Source organism: Stenella coeruleoalba (assembly GCF_951394435.1).
Source record: "Stenella coeruleoalba genome assembly, chromosome: 4".
NCBI classification, from domain to species: domain Eukaryota; kingdom Metazoa; phylum Chordata; class Mammalia; order Artiodactyla; family Delphinidae; genus Stenella; species Stenella coeruleoalba.
In genome coordinates, this window is record NC_137149.1 from 93329512 (window position 1) to 93348099 (window position 18588).

At 43.6% G+C, this 18588-nt stretch overlaps 1 long non-coding RNA gene across 2 annotated transcripts in view; it reads right to left on the bottom strand.

Moving 5' to 3' along the window:
• The window catches only part of LOC307185418, a 1072281-nt gene that overhangs the window by 1036853 nt on the left and 16840 nt on the right, over window positions 1–18588 (bottom strand). Inside the window, exon 1 of one of the 2 annotated variants that reach the window (XR_013828050.1) lies at window positions 18010–18028. The exons of the other annotated variant lie outside the window; for it this stretch is intronic. This is a non-coding gene — a long non-coding RNA (uncharacterized lncRNA). Of the gene's footprint in view, window positions 1–18009; window positions 18029–18588 lie in introns of those variants that run through there. 2 annotated transcript variants of the gene reach the window in all.

The following is an 18588-nucleotide window of genomic DNA, read 5'->3' on the forward strand; positions in this document are numbered from 1 at the left end:
GGGCACTGTAATTCACAAACCTGCAGAGTTATAAATGACAGCTATCGTCCAAAAATAGACTGAAGTAAGGCTGCCAAGAGGACTTGAAAGCGGGGCAGAATTGCAGGAAACCGATTTCAGGAGGTAGACTGGAATTGCATTGAAAGCATAGGAAAAGAGGCAGAACGTCCACAATGATGCACTTGGCCAAAAAGGGCGTATGCGTTTTTTCCTGAATATATTCAGGAAAAAACGCATACGCCCTTTTTGGCCAACCAAGCAAGCTTGCAAAGGAAATCTGCACTACAATGAAGTCTCACTTCCCCCCGGTCAAAAGGGCCATCTGAAAAAAGTGTAAAATCCAGAAAGGCAGGACAGGCCATGGAGAACTGGGAGCCTTGTTATGCTGATGGGCGGGATGTAAATTGCCAACAACCACTCCGGAGAAGTGTATGGTGTTTCCTGAAACATCTAAAAAACAAAGCAACAGAACCTAGGGCACTTCCACTTATGGTCCTATAGCTTAGGGAAGTTAAAATGAAAAAGACACAGCCACCCCAAAGTTTGGAACGGCTCTGTTTACAAGAACCTCGTTTACAGTACAAGTTCAACATCGCACAATGTGAAAAATGGATAAAGAATTTGTGGTATTTACTTACAAAGCAATATCACTCAGCAATGAAATCTGTGTCATCAGGCCCTTAGCAACACAATGCGTGGATTCAGGTATGATGATTCTAACTGAAATAAGTCACACAGAAAAAGAAACATCATAAGATATCAGTAATACCCGGAATGTAAACTTGGCTACACAGGAACTGAATTACAGAACAGAACAGGGTCTCAAATTTAGAAAACCAACTTATTCTTGCTTAAGGGTAAAGGTGAGTTGGGGTGCTGCATAAAACCAGAGATTGAAATGAGCACAGATAAAGTTCCTTAAGCCAAATATGGAATAGACAAGAGCTACTCCTTGCTCAACGAAATGGACTCAACACCCCATATTAAACGCCTAAGAATGTACCTGACTAGTAAGTATCTTAAAACCTATGGATTGCTATGTCTCCGAAAGAGAATCAAGCATGTGTACAGGGCCATAAACGCAGCAGTGATAGGATTGGAGAGGTTCGGTGAGCAAATGAAGACCCTTTGAAGTCATATTGCATGGTACCCATTACACGGGTCTTAACTCTCCAGGTTTAAGGTATTCTTCCTTCAGCTAAAACATGCATGTGGAACGCAAGTATTATCAACCATGTGAATGGGAGATGTGTTCAAATATGTCTCAGTTTTTCTCCCCTGGTACTCGGGTGCAACATTCCAGACGCTTTACTAACACTCTCCCCACTTGGAGAGTCAGCGCCTTTAACCTCCTGTTTGGCCCAGTTTGCAATTTCTGCGGAAGATGAACAGGAATAGCGAGAACCAATGAGAGACTAGCTGGAGGTGTCTGGACGGGCAAATTTAACTCTCATTTCCCACCAGGAAGAGGAAATAACCAAAGGCTCAGCGTGACGTGCCGGAACCAGATTAGGGCCTGAAGCCATCCTTCGGTGTTGCGGCCAGGTCACAAGAAAGCAAGTTGAAGAAAGGAGCTCAGGGGCACTGTAATTCACAAACCTGCAGAGTTATAAATGACAGCTATCGTCCAAAAATAGACTGAAGTAAGGCTGCCAAGAGGACTTGAAAGCGGGGCAGAATTGCAGGAAACCGATTTCAGGAGGTAGACTGGAATTGCATTGAAAGCATAGGAAAAGAGGCAGAACGTCCACAATGATGCACTTGGCCAAAAAGGGCGTATGCATTTTTTCCTGAATATATTCAGGAAAAAACGCATACGCCCTTTTTGGCCAACCAAGCAAGCTTGCAAAGGAAATCTGCACTACAATGAAGTCTCACTTCCCCCCGGTCAAAAGGGCCATCTGAAAAAAGTGTAAAATCCAGAAAGGCAGGACAGGCCATGGAGAACTGGGAGCCTTGTTATGCTGATGGGCGGGATGTAAATTGCCAACAGACACTCGGGAGAAGTGTATGGTGTTTCCTGAAACATCTAAAAAACAAAGCAACAGAGCCTAGGGCACTGCCACTTATGGTCCTATAGCTTAGGGAAATTAAAATCAAAAAGACACAGCCACCCCAAAGTTTGGGACGCCTCTGTTTACAAGAACCTCGTTTACAGTACAAGTTCAACATCGCAGAAAGTGAAAAATGGATAAAGAAGTTGTGGTATTTACTTACAAAGCAATATCACTCAGCAATGAAATCTATGTCATCAGGCCCTTAGCATCACAATGAGTGGATTCAGGTATGATGATTCTAACTGAAATAAGTCACACAGAAAAAGAAACATCATAAGATATCAGTAATACACGGAATGTAAACTTGGCTACACAGGAACTGAATTACAGAACAGAACAGGGTCTCAAATTTAGAAAACCAACTTATGCTTGCTTAAGGGTAAAGGTGAGTTGGGGTGCTGCATAAAACCAGAGATTGAAATGAGCACAGATAAAGTTCCTTAAGTCAAATATGGAATAGACAAGAGCTACTCCTTGCTCAACGAAATGGACTCAACACCGCATATTAAACGCCTAAGAATGTACCTGACTAGTAAGTATCGTAAAACCTATGGATTGCTATGTCTCCAAAAGAGAATCAAGCATGTGTACAGGGGCATAAACGCAGCAGTGATAGGATTGGAGAGGTTCGGTGAGCAAACGAAGACCCTTTGAAGTCATATTGCATGGTACCCATTACACGGGTCTCAACTCTCCAGGTTTAAGGTATTCTTCCTTCAGCTAAAACATGCATGTGGAACCCAAGTATGATCAACCATGTGAATGGGAGACGTGTTCAAATATGTCTCAGTTTTCCTCCCCTGGTACTCGGGTGCAATATTCCAGACGCTTTACTAACACTCTCCCGACTTGGAGAGTCAGCGCCTTTAACCTCCTGTTTGGCCCAGTTTGCAATTTCTGCGGAAGATGAACAGGAATAGCGAGAACCAATGAGAGGCTAGCTGGAGGTGTCTGGACGGGCAAATTTAACTCTCATTTCCCACCAGGAAGAGGAAATAACCAAAGGCTCAGCGTGCCGTACCGGAACCAGATTAGGGCCTGAAGCCATCCTGCGGTGTTGCGGCCAGCTCAAAAGAAAGCGAGTTGAAGAAAGGAGCTCAGGGGCACTGTAATTCACAAACCTGCAGAGTTATAAATGACAGCTATCGTCCAAAAATAGACTGAAGTAAGGCTGCCAAGAGGACTTGAAAGCGGGACAGAATTGCAGGAAACCGATTTCAGGAGGTAGACTGGAATTGCATTGAAAGCATAGGAAAAGAGGCAGAACGTCCACAATGATGCACTTGGCCAAAAAGGGCGTATGCGTTTTTTCCTTAATATATTCAGGAAAAAACGCATACGCCCTTTTTGGCCAACCAAGCAAGCTTGCAAAGGAAATCTGCACTACAATGAAGTCTCACTTCCCCCCGGTCAAAAGGGCCATCTGAAAAAAGTGTAAAATCCAGAAAGGCAGGACAGGCCATGGAGAACTGGGAGCCTTGTTATGCTGATGGGCGGGATGTAAATTGCCAACAACCACTCGGGAGAAGTGTATGGTGTTTCCTGAAACATCTAAAAAACAAAGCAACAGAACCTAGGGCACTTCCACTTATGGTCCTATAGCTTAGGGAAATTAAAATCAAAAAGACACAGCCACCCCAAAGTTTGGAACGGCTCTGTTTACAAGAACCTCGTTTACAGTACAAGTTCAACATCGCAGAAAGTGAAAAATGGATAAAGAAGTTGTGGTATTTACTTACAAAGCAATATCACTCAGCAATGAAATCTGTGTCATCAGGCCCTTAGCAGCACAATGAGTGGATTCAGGTATGATGATTCTAACTGAAATAAGTCACACAGAAAAAGAAACATCATAAGATATCAGTAATACACGGAATGTAAACTTGGCTACACAGGAACTGAATTACAGAACAGAACAGGGTCTCAAATTTAGAAAACCAACTTATGCTTGCTTAAGGGTAAAGGTGAGTTGGGGTGCTGCATAAAACCAGAGATTGAAATGAGCACAGATAAAGTTCCTTAAGTCAAATATGGAATAGACAAGAGCTACTCCTTGCTCAACGAAATGGACTCAACACCGCATATTAAACGCCTAAGAATGTACCTGACTAGTAAGTATCTTAAAACCTATGGATTGCTATGTCTCCGAAAGAGAATCAAGCATGTGTACAGGGGCATAAACGCAGCAGTGATAGGATTGGAGAGGTTCGGTGAGCAAATGAAGACCCTTTGAAGTCATATTGCATGGTACCCATTACACGGGTCTTAACTCTCCAGGTTTAAGGTATTCTTCCTTCAGCTAAAACATGCATGTGGAACCCAAGTATGATCAACCATGTGAACGGGAGACGTGTTCAAATATGTCTCAGTTTTCCTCCCCTGGTACTCGGGTGCAACATTCCAGACGCTTTACTAACACTCTCCCCACTTGGAGAGTCAGCGCCTTTAACCTCCTGTTTGGCCCAGTTTGCAATTTCTGCGGAAGATGAACAGGAATAGCGAGAACCAATGAGAGACTAGCTGGAGGTGTCTGGACGGGCAAATTTAACTCTCATTTCCCACCAGGAAGAGGAAATAACCAAAGGCTCAGCGTGCCGTACCGGAACCAGATTAGGGCCTGAAGCCATCCTGCGGTGTTGCGGCCAGGTCACAAGAAAGCGAGTTGAAGAAAGGAGCTCAGGGGCACTGTAATTCACAAACCTGCAGAGTTATAAATGACAGCTATCGTCCAAAAATAGACTGAAGTAAGGCTGCCAAGAGGACTTGAAAGCGGGGCAGAATTGCAGGAAACCGATTTCAGGAGGTAGACTGGAATTGCATTGAAAGCATAGGAAAAGAGGCAGAACGTCCACAATGATGCACTTGGCCAAAAAGGGCGTATGCGTTTTTTCCTGAATATATTCAGGAAAAAACGCATACGCCCTTTTTGGCCAACCAAGCAAGCTTGCAAAGGAAATCTGCACTAAAATGAACTCTCACTTCCCCTCGGTCAAAAGGGCCATCTGAAAAAAGTGTAAAATCCAGAAAGGCAGGACAGGCCATGGAGAACTGGGAGCCTTGTTATGCTGATGGGTGGGATGTAAATTGCTAACAGACACTCGGGAGAAGTGTATGGTGTTTCCTGAAACATCTAAAAAACAAAGCAACAGAGCCTAGGGCACTGCCACTTATGGTCCTATAGCTTAGGGAAATTAAAATCAAAAAGACACAGCCACCCCAAAGTTTGGAACGGCTCTGTTTACAAGAACCTCGTTTACAGTACAAGTTCAACATCGCAGAAAGTGAAAAATGGATAAAGAACTTGTGGTATTTACTTACAAAGCAATATCACTCAGCAATGAAATCTGTGTCATCAGGCCCTTAGCAGCACAATGAGTGGATTCAAGTATGATGATTCTAACTGAAGTAAGTCACACAGAAAAAGAAACATCATAAGATATCAGTAATACACGGAATGTAAACTTGGCTACACAGGAACTGAATTACAGAACAGAACAGGGTCTCAAATTTAGAAAACCAACTTATGCTTGCTTAAGGGTAAAGGTGAGTTGGGGTGCTGCATAAAACCAGAGATTGAAATGAGCACAGATAAAGTTCCTTAAGTCAAATATGGAATAGACAAGAGCTACTCCTTGCTCAACGAAATGGACTCAACACCGCATATTAAACGCCTAAGAATGTACCTGACTAGTAAGTATCGTAAAACCTATGGATTGCTATGTCTCCAAAAGAGAATCAAGCATGTGTACAGGGGCATAAACGCAGCAGTGATAGGATTGGAGAGGTTCGGTGAGCAAACGAAGACCCTTTGAAGTCATATTGCATGGTACCCATTACACGGGTCTCAACTCTCCAGGTTTAAGGTATTCTTCCTTCAGCTAAAACATGCATGTGGAACCCAAGTATGATCAACCATGTGAATGGGAGACGTGTTCAAATATGTCTCAGTTTTCCTCCCCTGGTACTCGGGTGCAATATTCCAGACGCTTTACTAACACTCTCCCGACTTGGAGAGTCAGCGCCTTTAACCTCCTGTTTGGCCCAGTTTGCAATTTCTGCGGAAGATGAACAGGAATAGCGAGAACCAATGAGAGGCTAGCTGGAGGTGTCTGGACGGGCAAATTTAACTCTCATTTCCCACCAGGAAGAGGAAATAACCAAAGGCTCAGCGTGCCGTACCGGAACCAGATTAGGGCCTGAAGCCATCCTGCGGTGTTGCGGCCAGCTCAAAAGAAAGCGAGTTGAAGAAAGGAGCTCAGGGGCACTGTAATTCACAAACCTGCAGAGTTATAAATGACAGCTATCGTCCAAAAATAGACTGAAGTAAGGCTGCCAAGAGGACTTGAAAGCGGGACAGAATTGCAGGAAACCGATTTCAGGAGGTAGACTGGAATTGCATTGAAAGCATAGGAAAAGAGGCAGAACGTCCACAATGATGCACTTGGCCAAAAAGGGCGTATGCGTTTTTTCCTTAATATATTCAGGAAAAAACGCATACGCCCTTTTTGGCCAACCAAGCAAGCTTGCAAAGGAAATCTGCACTACAATGAAGTCTCACTTCCCCCCGGTCAAAAGGGCCATCTGAAAAAAGTGTAAAATCCAGAAAGGCAGGACAGGCCATGGAGAACTGGGAGCCTTGTTATGCTGATGGGCGGGATGTAAATTGCCAACAACCACTCGGGAGAAGTGTATGGTGTTTCCTGAAACATCTAAAAAACAAAGCAACAGAACCTAGGGCACTTCCACTTATGGTCCTATAGCTTAGGGAAATTAAAATCAAAAAGACACAGCCACCCCAAAGTTTGGAACGGCTCTGTTTACAAGAACCTCGTTTACAGTACAAGTTCAACATCGCAGAAAGTGAAAAATGGATAAAGAAGTTGTGGTATTTACTTACAAAGCAATATCACTCAGCAATGAAATCTGTGTCATCAGGCCCTTAGCAGCACAATGAGTGGATTCAGGTATGATGATTCTAACTGAAATAAGTCACACAGAAAAAGAAACATCATAAGATATCAGTAATACACGGAATGTAAACTTGGCTACACAGGAACTGAATTACAGAACAGAACAGGGTCTCAAATTTAGAAAACCAACTTATGCTTGCTTAAGGGTAAAGGTGAGTTGGGGTGCTGCATAAAACCAGAGATTGAAATGAGCACAGATAAAGTTCCTTAAGTCAAATATGGAATAGACAAGAGCTACTCCTTGCTCAACGAAATGGACTCAACACCGCATATTAAACGCCTAAGAATGTACCTGACTAGTAAGTATCTTAAAACCTATGGATTGCTATGTCTCCGAAAGAGAATCAAGCATGTGTACAGGGGCATAAACGCAGCAGTGATAGGATTGGAGAGGTTCGGTGAGCAAATGAAGACCCTTTGAAGTCATATTGCATGGTACCCATTACACGGGTCTTAACTCTCCAGGTTTAAGGTATTCTTCCTTCAGCTAAAACATGCATGTGGAACCCAAGTATGATCAACCATGTGAACGGGAGACGTGTTCAAATATGTCTCAGTTTTCCTCCCCTGGTACTCGGGTGCAACATTCCAGACGCTTTACTAACACTCTCCCCACTTGGAGAGTCAGCGCCTTTAACCTCCTGTTTGGCCCAGTTTGCAATTTCTGCGGAAGATGAACAGGAATAGCGAGAACCAATGAGAGACTAGCTGGAGGTGTCTGGACGGGCAAATTTAACTCTCATTTCCCACCAGGAAGAGGAAATAACCAAAGGCTCAGCGTGCCGTACCGGAACCAGATTAGGGCCTGAAGCCATCCTGCGGTGTTGCGGCCAGGTCACAAGAAAGCGAGTTGAAGAAAGGAGCTCAGGGGCACTGTAATTCACAAACCTGCAGAGTTATAAATGACAGCTATCGTCCAAAAATAGACTGAAGTAAGGCTGCCAAGAGGACTTGAAAGCGGGGCAGAATTGCAGGAAACCGATTTCAGGAGGTAGACTGGAATTGCATTGAAAGCATAGGAAAAGAGGCAGAACGTCCACAATGATGCACTTGGCCAAAAAGGGCGTATGCGTTTTTTCCTGAATATATTCAGGAAAAAACGCATACGCCCTTTTTGGCCAACCAAGCAAGCTTGCAAAGGAAATCTGCACTAAAATGAACTCTCACTTCCCCTCGGTCAAAAGGGCCATCTGAAAAAAGTGTAAAATCCAGAAAGGCAGGACAGGCCATGGAGAACTGGGAGCCTTGTTATGCTGATGGGTGGGATGTAAATTGCTAACAGACACTCGGGAGAAGTGTATGGTGTTTCCTGAAACATCTAAAAAACAAAGCAACAGAGCCTAGGGCACTGCCACTTATGGTCCTATAGCTTAGGGAAATTAAAATCAAAAAGACACAGCCACCCCAAAGTTTGGAACGGCTCTGTTTACAAGAACCTCGTTTACAGTACAAGTTCAACATCGCAGAAAGTGAAAAATGGATAAAGAACTTGTGGTATTTACTTACAAAGCAATATCACTCAGCAATGAAATCTGTGTCATCAGGCCCTTAGCAGCACAATGAGTGGATTCAAGTATGATGATTCTAACTGAAGTAAGTCACACAGAAAAAGAAACATCATAAGATATCAGTAATACACGGAATGTAAACTTGGCTACACAGGAACTGAATTACAGAACAGAACAGGGTCTCAAATTTAGAAAACCAACTTATGCTTGCTTAAGGGTAAAGGTGAGTTGGGGTGCTGCATAAAACCAGAGATTGAAATGAGCACAGATAAAGTTCCTTAAGCCAAATTAGGAATAGACAAGAGCTACTCCTTGCTCATCGAAATGGACTCAACACCGCATATTAAACGCCTAAGAATGTACCTGACTAGTAAGTATCTTAAAACCTATGGATTGCTATGTCTCCGAAAGAGAATCAAGCATGTGTACAGGGGCATAAACGCAGCAGTGATAGGATTGGAGAGGTTCGGTGAGCAAATGAAGACCCTTTGAAGTCATATTGCATGGTACCCATTACACGGGTTTCAACTACCCAGGTTTTAGGTATTCTTCCTTCAGCTAAAACATGCATGTGGAACCCAAGTATGATCAACCATGTGAACGGGAGACATGTTCAAATATGTCTCAGGTTTCCTCCCCTGGTACTCGGGTGCAACATTCCAGATGCTTTACTAACACTCTCCCCACTTGGAGAGTCAGCGCCTTTAACCTCCTGTTTGGCCCAGTTTGCAATTTCTGCGGAAGATGAACAGGAATAGCGAGAACCAATGAGAGACTAGCTGGAGGTGTCTGGACGGGCAAATTTAACTCTCATTTCCCACCAGGAAGAGGAAATAACCAAAGGCTCAGCGTGCCGTACCGGAACCAGATTAGGGCCTGAAGCCATCCTGCGGTGTTGCGGCCAGCTCAAAAGAAAGCGAGTTGAAGAAAGGAGCTCAGGGGCACTGTAATTCACAAACCTGCAGAGTTATAAATGACAGCTATCGTCCAAAACTAGACTGAAGTAAGGCTGCCAAGAGGACTTGAAAGCGGGGCAGAATTACAGGAAACCGATTTCAGGAGGTAGACTGGAATTGCATTGAAAGCATAGGAAAAGAGGCAGAACGTCCACAATGATGCACTTGGCCAAAAAGGGCGTATGCGTTTTTTCCTGAATATATTCAGGAAAAAACGCATACGCCCTTTTTGGCCAACCAAGCAAGCTTGCAAAGGAAATCTGCACTACAATGAAGTCTCACTTCCCCCCGGTCAAAAGGGCCATCTGAAAAAAGTGTAAAATCCAGAAAGGCAGGACAGGCCATGGAGAACTGGGAGCCTTGTTATGCTGATGGGCGGGATGTAAATTGCCAACAACCACTCGGGAGAAGTGTATGGTGTTTCCTGAAACATCTAAAAAACAAAGCAACAGAACCTAGGGCACTTCCACTTATGGTCCTATAGCTTAGGGAAATTAAAATCAAAAAGACACAGCCACCCCAAAGTTTGGAACGGCTCTGTTTACAAGAACCTCGTTTACAGTACAAGTTCAACATCGCAGAAAGTGAAAAATGGATAAAGAAGTTGTGGTATTTACTTACAAAGCAATATCACTCAGCAATGAAATCTGTGTCATCAGGCCCTTAGCAGCACAATGAGTGGATTCAGGTATGATGATTCTAACTGAAATAAGTCACACAGAAAAAGAAACATCATAAGATATCAGTAATACACGGAATGGAAACTTGGCTACACAGGAACTGAATTACAGAACAGAACAGGGTCTCAAATTTAGAAAACCAACTTATGCTTGCTTAAGGGTAAAGGTGAGTTGGGGTGCTGCATAAAACCAGAGATTGAAATGAGCACAGATAAAGTTCCTTAAGTCAAATATGGAATAGACAAGAGCTACTCCTTGCTCAACGAAATGGACTCAACACCGCATATTAAACGCCTAAGAATGTACCTGACTAGTAAGTATCTTAAAACCTATGGATTGCTATGTCTCCGAAAGAGAATCAAGCATGTGTACAGGGGCATAAACGCAGCAGTGATAGGATTGGAGAGGTTCGGTGAGCAAATGAAGACCCTTTGAAGTCATATTGCATGGTACCCATTACACGGGTCTCAACTCTCCAGGTTTAAGGTATTCTTCCTTCAGCTAAAACATGCATGTGGAACCCAAGTATGATCAACCATGGGAACGGGAGACGTGTTCAAATATGTCTCAGTTTTCCTCCCCTGGTACTCGGGTGCAATATTCCAGACGCTTTACTAACACTCTCCCGACTTGGAGAGTCAGCGCCTTTAACCTCCTGTTTGGCCCAGTTTGCAATTTCTGCGGAAGATGAACAGGAATAGCGAGAACCAATGAGAGGCTAGCTGGAGGTGTCTGGACGGGCAAATTTAACTCTCATTTCCCACCAGGAAGAGGAAATAACCAAAGGCTCAGCGTGCCGTACCGGAACCAGATTAGGGTCTGAATCCATCCTGCGGTGTTGCGGCCAGCTCAAAAGAAAGCGAATTGAAGAAAGGAGCTCACGGGCACTGTAATTCACAAACCTGCAGAGTTATAAATGACAGCTATCGTCCAAAAATAGACTGAAGTAAGGCTGCCAAGAGGACTTGAAAGCGGGGCAGAATTTCAGGAAACCGATTTCAGGAGGTAGACTGGAATTGCATTGAAAGCATAGGAAAAGAGGCAGAACGTCCACAATGATGCACTTGGCCAAAAAGGGCGTATGCGTTTTTTCCTGAATATATTCAGGAAAAAACGCATACGCCCTTTTTGGCCAACCAAGCAAGCTTGCAAAGGAAATCTGCACTACAATGAAGTCTCACTTCCCCCCGGTCAAAAGGGCCATCTGAAAAAAGTGTAAAATCCAGAAAGGCAGGACAGGCCATGGAGAACTGGGAGCCTTGTTATGCTGATGGGCGGGATGTAAATTGCCAACAACCACTCGGGAGAAGTGTATGGTGTTTCCTGAAACATCTAAAAAACAAAGCAACAGAACCTAGGGCACTTCCACTTATGGTCCTATAGCTTAGGGAAATTAAAATCAAAAAGACACAGCCACCCCAAAGTTTGGAACGGCTCTGTTTACAAGAACCTCGTTTACAGTACAAGTTCAACATCGCAGAAAGTGAAAAATGGATAAAGAAGTTGTGGTATTTACTTACAAAGCAATATCACTCAGCAATGAAATCTGTGTCATCAGGCCCTTAGCAGCACAATGAGTGGATTCAGGTATGATGATTCTAACTGAAATAAGTCACACAGAAAAAGAAACATCATAAGATATCAGTAATACACGGAATGTAAACTTGGCTACACAGGAACTGAATTACAGAACAGAACAGGGTCTCAAATTTAGAAAACCAACTTATGCTTGCTTAAGGGTAAAGGTGAGTTGGGGTGCTGCATAAAACCAGAGATTGAAATGAGCACAGATAAAGTTCCTTAAGTCAAATATGGAATAGACAAGAGCTACTCCTTGCTCAACGAAATGGACTCAACACCGCATATTAAACGCCTAAGAATGTAACTGACTAGTAAGTATCTTAAAACCTATGGATTGCTATGTCTCCGAAAGAGAATCAAGCATGTGTACAGGGGCATAAACGCAGCAGTGATAGGATTGGAGAGGTTCGGTGAGCAAATGAAGACCCTTTGAAGTCATATTGCATGGTACCCATTACACGGGTCTCAACTCTCCAGGTTTAAGGTATTCTTCCTTCAGCTAAAACATGCATGTGGAACCCAAGTATGATCAACCATGTGAAAGGGAGACGTGTTCAAATATGTCTCAGTTTTCCTCCCCTGGTACTCGGGTGCAATATTCCAGACGCTTTACTAACACTCTCCCGACTTGGAGAGTCAGCGCCTTTAACCTCCTGTTTGGCCCAGTTTGCAATTTCTGCGGAAGATGAACAGGAATAGCGAGAACCAATGAGAGGCTAGCTGGAGGTGTCTGGACGGGCAAATTTAACTCTCATTTCCCACCAGGAAGAGGAAATAACCAAAGGCTCAGCGTGCCGTACCGGAACCAGATTAGGGCCTGAAGCCATCCTGCGGTGTTGCGGCCAGCTCAAAAGAAAGCGAATTGAAGAAAGGAGCTCATGGGCACTGTAATTCACAAACCTGCAGAGTTATAAATGACAGCTATCGTCCAAAAATAGACTGAAGTAAGGCTGCCAAGAGGACTTGAAAGCGGGGCAGAATTGCAGGAAACCGATTTCAGGAGGTAGACTGGAATTGCATTGAAAGCATAGGAAAAGAGGCAGAACGTCCACAATGATGCACTTGGCCAAAAAGGGCGTATGCGTTTTTTCCTGAATATATTCAGGAAAAAACGCATACGCCCTTTTTGGCCAACCAAGCAAGCTTGCAAAGGAAATCTGCACTACAATGAAGTCTCACTTCCCCCCGGTCAAAAGGGCCATCTGAAAAAAGTGTAAAATCCAGAAAGGCAGGACAGGCCATGGAGAACTGGGAGCCTTGTTATGCTGATGGGCGGGATGTAAATTGCCAACAACCACTCGGGAGAAGTGTATGGTGTTTCCTGAAACATCTAAAAAACAAAGCAACAGAACCTAGGGCACTTCCACTTATGGTCCTATAGCTTAGGGAAATTAAAATCAAAAAGACACAGCCACCCCAAAGTTTGGAACAGCTCTGTTTACAAGAACCTCGTTTACAGTACAAGTTCAACATCGCAGAAAGTGAAAAATGGATAAAGAAGTTGTGGTATTTACTTACAAAGCAATATCACTCAGCAATGAAATCTGTGTCATCAGGCCCTTAGCAGCACAATGAGTGGATTCAGGTATGATGATTCTAACTGAAATAAGTCACACAGAAAAAGAAACATCATAAGATATCAGTAATACACGGAATGTAAACTTGGCTACACAGGAACTGAATTACAGAACAGAACAGGGTCTCAAATTTAGAAAACCAACTTATGCTTGCTTAAGGGTAAAGGTGAGTTGGGGTGCTGCATAAAACCACAGATTGAAATGAGCACAGATAAAGTTCCTTAAGTCAAATATGGAATAGACAAGAGCTACTCCTTGCTCAACGAAATGGACTCAACACCGCATATTAAACGCCTAAGAATGTACCTGACTAGTAAGTATCTTAAAACCTATGGATTGCTATGTCTCCGAAAGAGAATCAAGCATGTGTACAGGGGCATAAACGCAGCAGTGATAGGATTGGAGAGGTTCGGTGAGCAAATGAAGACCCTTTGAAGTCATATTGCATGGTACCCATTACACGGGTCTTAACTCTCCAGGTTTAAGGTATTCTTCCTTCAGCTAAAACATGCATGTGGAACCCAAGTATGATCAACCATGTGAACGGGAGACGTGTTCAAATATGTCTCAGTTTTCCTCCCCTGGTACTCGGGTACAACATTCCAGACGCTTTACTAACACTCTCCCCACTTGGAGAGTCAGCGCCTTTAACCTCCTGTTTGGCCCAGTTTGCAATTTCTGCGGAAGATGAACAGGAATAGCGAGAACCAATGAGAGACCAGCTGGAGGTGTCTGGACGGGCAAATTTAACTCTCATTTCCCACCAGGAAGAGGAAATAACCAAAGGCTCAGCGTGCCGTACCGGAACCAGATTAGGGCCTGAAGCCATCCTGCGGTGTTGCGGCCAGGTCACAAGAAAGCGAGTTGAAGAAAGGAGCTCAGGGGCACTGTAATTCACAAACCTGCAGAGTTATAAATGACAGCTATAGTCCAAAAATAGACTGAAGTAAGGCTGCCAAGAGGACTTGAAATCGGGGCAGAATTGCAGGAAACCGATTTCAGGAGGTAGACTGGAATTGCATTGAAAGCATAGGAAAAGAGGCAGAACGTCCACAATGATGCACTTGGCCAAAAAGGGCGTATGCGTTTTTTCCTGAATATATTCAGGAAAAAACGCATACGCCCTTTTTGGCCAACCAAGCAAGCTTGCAAAGGAAATCTGCACTACAATGAAGTCTCACTTCCCCCCGGTCAAAAGGGCCATCTGAAAAAAGTGTAAAATCCAGAAAGGCAGGACAGGCCATGGAGAACTGGGAGCCTTGTTATGCTGATGGGCGGGATGTAAATTGCCAACAGACACTCGGGAGAAGTGTATGGTGTTTCCTAAAACATCTAAAAAACAAAGCAACAGAGCCTAGGGCACTGCCACTTATGGTCCTATAGCTTAGGGAAATTAAAATCAAAAAGACACAGCCACCCCAAAGTTTGGAACGGCTCTGTTTACAAGAACCTCGTTTACAGTACAAGTTCAACATCGCAGAAAGTGAAAAATGGATAAAGAAGTTGTGGTATTTACTTACAAAGCAATATCACTCAGCAATGAAATCTATGTCATCAGGCCCTTAGCATCACAATGAGTGGATTCAGGTATGATGATTCTAACTGAAATAAGTCACACAGAAAAAGAAACATCATAAGATATCAGTAATACACGGAATGTAAACTTGGCTACACAGGAACTGAATTACAGAACAGAACAGGGTCTCAAATTTAGAAAACCAACTTATGCTTGCTTAAGGGGAAAGGTGAGTTGGGGTGCTGCATAAAACCAGAGATTGAAATGAGCACAGATAAAGTTCCTTAAGCCAAATATGGAATAGACAAGAGCTACTCCTTGCTCAACGAAATGGACTCAACACCCCATATTAAACGCCTAAGAATGTACCTGACTAGTAAGTATCTTAAAACCTATGGATTGCTATGTCTCCGAAAGAGAATCAAGCGTGTGTACAGGGGCATAAACGCAGCAGTGATAGGATTGGAGAGGTTCGGTGAGCAAATGAAGACCCTTTGAAGTCATATTGCATGGCACCCATTCCACGGGTCTCAACTCTCCAGGTTTAAGGTATTCTTCATTCAGCTAAAACATGCATGTGGAACCCAGAGTATGATCAACCATGTGAACGGGAGACGTGTTCAAATATGTCTCAGTTTTCCTCCCCTGGTACTCGGGTGCAACATTCCAGACGCTTTACTAACACTCTCCCCACTTGGAGAGTCAGCGCCTTTAACCTCCTGTTTGGCCCAGTTTGCAATTTCTGCGGAAGATGAACAGGAATAGCGAGAACCAATGAGAGACTAGCTGGAGGTGTCTGGACGGGCAAATTTAACTCTCATTTCCCACCAGGAAGAGGAAATAACCAAAGGCTCAGCGTGCCGTGCCGGAACCAGATTAGGGCCTGAAGCCATCCTGCGGTGTTGCGGCCAGGTCACAAGAAAGCAAGTTGAAGAAAGGAGCTCAGGGGCACTGTAATTCACAAACCTGCAGAGTTATAAATGACAGCTATCGTCCAAAAATAGACTGAAGTAAGGCTGCCAAGAGGACTTGAAAGCGGGGCAGAATTGCAGGAAACCGATTTCAGGAGGTAGACTGGAATTGCATTGAAAGCATAGGAAAAGAGGCAGAACGTCCACAATGATGCACTTGGCCAAAAAGGGCGTATGCGTTTTTTCCTGAATATATTCAGGAAAAAACGCATACGCCCTTTTTGGCCAACCAAGCAAGCTTGCAAAGGAAATCTGCACTACAATGAAGTCTCACTTCCCCCCGGTCAAAAGGGCCATCTGAAAAAAGTGTAAAATCCAGAAAGGCAGGACAGGCCATAGAGAACTGGGAGCCTTTTTATGCTGATGGGAGGGATGTAAATTGCTAACAACCACTGGGGAGAAGTGTATGGTGTTTCCTGAAACATCTAAAAAACAAAGCAACAGAGCCTAGGGCACTTCCACTTATGGTCCTATAGCTTAGTGAAATTAAAATCAAAAAGACACAGCCACCCCAAAGTTTGGGACGGCTCTGTTTACAAGAACCTCGTTTACAGTACAAGTTCAACATCGCAGAAAGTGAAAAATGCATAAAGAAGTTGTGGTATTTACTTACAAAGCAATATCACTCAGCAATGAAATCTGTGTCATCAGGCCCTTAGCAGCACAATGAGTGGATTCAGGTATGATGATTCTAACTGAAGTAAGTCACACAGAAAAAGAAACATCATAAGATATCAGTAATACACGGAATGTAAACTTGGCTACACAGGAACTGAATTACAGAACAGAACAGGGTCTCAAATTTAGAAAACCAACTTATTCTTGCTTAAGGGTAAAGGTGAGTTGGGGTGCTGCATAAAACCAGAGATTGAAATGAGCACAGATAAAGTTCCTTAAGCCAAATATGGAATAGACAAGAGCTACTCCTTGCTCAACGAAATGGACTCAACACCGCATATTAAACGCCTAAGAATGTACCTGACTAGTAAGTATCTTAAAACCTATGGATTGCTATGTCTCCGAAAGAGAATCAAGCATGTGTACAGGGGCATAAACGCAGCAGTGATAGGATTGGAGAGGTTCGGTGAGCAAATGAAGACCCTTTGAAGTCATATTGCATGGTACCCATTCCACGGGTTTCAACTACCCAGGTTTAAGGTATTCTTCCTTCAGCTAAAACATGCATGTGGAACCTAGAGTATGATCAACCATGTGATCGGGAGACGTGTTCAAATATGTCTCAGTTTTCCTCCCCTGGTACTCGGGTGCAACATTCCAGACGCTTTACTAACACTCTCCCCACTTGGAGAGTCAGTCCCTTTAACCTCCTGTTTGGCCCAGTTTGCAATTTCTGCGGAAGATGAACAGGAATAGCGAGAACCAATGAGAGGCTAGCTGGAGGTGTCTGGACGGGCAAATTTAACTCTCATTTCCCACCACGAAGAGGAATTAACCAAAGGCTCAGCGTGCCGTGCCGGAACCAGATTAGGGCCTGAAGCCATCCTGCGGTGTTGCGGCCAGGTCACAAGAAAGCGAGTTGAAGAAAGGAGCTCAGGGGCACTGTAATTCACAAACCTGCAGAGTTATAAATGACAGCTATCGTCCAAAAATAGACTGAAGTAAGGCTGCCAAGAGGACTTGAAAGCGGGGCAGAATTGCAGGAAACCGATTTCAGGAGGTAGACTGGAATTGCATTGAAAGCATAGGAAAAGAGGCAGAACGTCCACAATGATGCACTTGGCCAAAAAGGGCGTATGCGTTTTTTCCTGAATATATTCAGGAAAAAACGCATACGCCCTTTTTGGCCAACCAAGCAAGCTTGCAAAGGAAATCTGCACTACAATGAAGTCTCACTTCCCCCCGGTCAAAAGGGCCATCTGAAAAAAGTGTAAAATCCAGAAAGGCAGGACAGGCCATGGAGAACTGGGAGCCTTGTTATGCTGATGGGCGGGATGTAAATTGCCAACAGACACTCAGGAGAAGTGTATGGTGTTTCCTGAAACATCTAAAAAACAAAGCAACAGAGCCTAGGGCACTGCCACTTATGGTCCTATAGCTTAGGGAAATTAAAATCAAAAAGACACAGCCACCCCAAAGTTTGGGACGCCTCTGTTTACAAGAACCTCGTTTACAGTACAAGTTCAACATCGCAGAAAGTGAAAAATGGATAAAGAAGTTGTGGTATTTACTTACAAAGCAATATCACTCAGCAATCAAATCTATGTCATCAGGCCCTTAGCATCACAATGAGTGGATTCAGGTATGATGATTCTAACTGAAATAAGTCACACAGAAAAAGAAACATCATAAGATATCAGTAATACACGGAATGTAAACTTGGCTACACAGGAACTGAATTACAGAACAGAACAGGGTCTCAAATTTAGAAAACCAACTTATGCTTGCTTAAGGGTAAAGGTGAGTTGGGGTGCTGCATAAAACCAGAGATTGAAATGAGCACAGATAAAGTTCCTTAAGTCAAATATGGAATAGACAAGAGCTACTCCTTGCTCAACGAAATGGACTCAACACCGCATATTAAACGCCTAAGAATGTACCTAACTAGTAAGTATCTTAAAACCTATGGATTGCTAAGTCTCCAAAAGAGAATCAAGCATGTGTCCAGGGGCATAAACGCAGCAGTGATAGGATTGGAGAGGTTCGGTGAGCAAATGAAGACCATTTGAAGTCATATTGCATGGTACCCATTACACGGGTCTCAACTCTCCAGGTTTAAGGTATTCTTCCTTCAGCTAAAACATGCATGTGGAA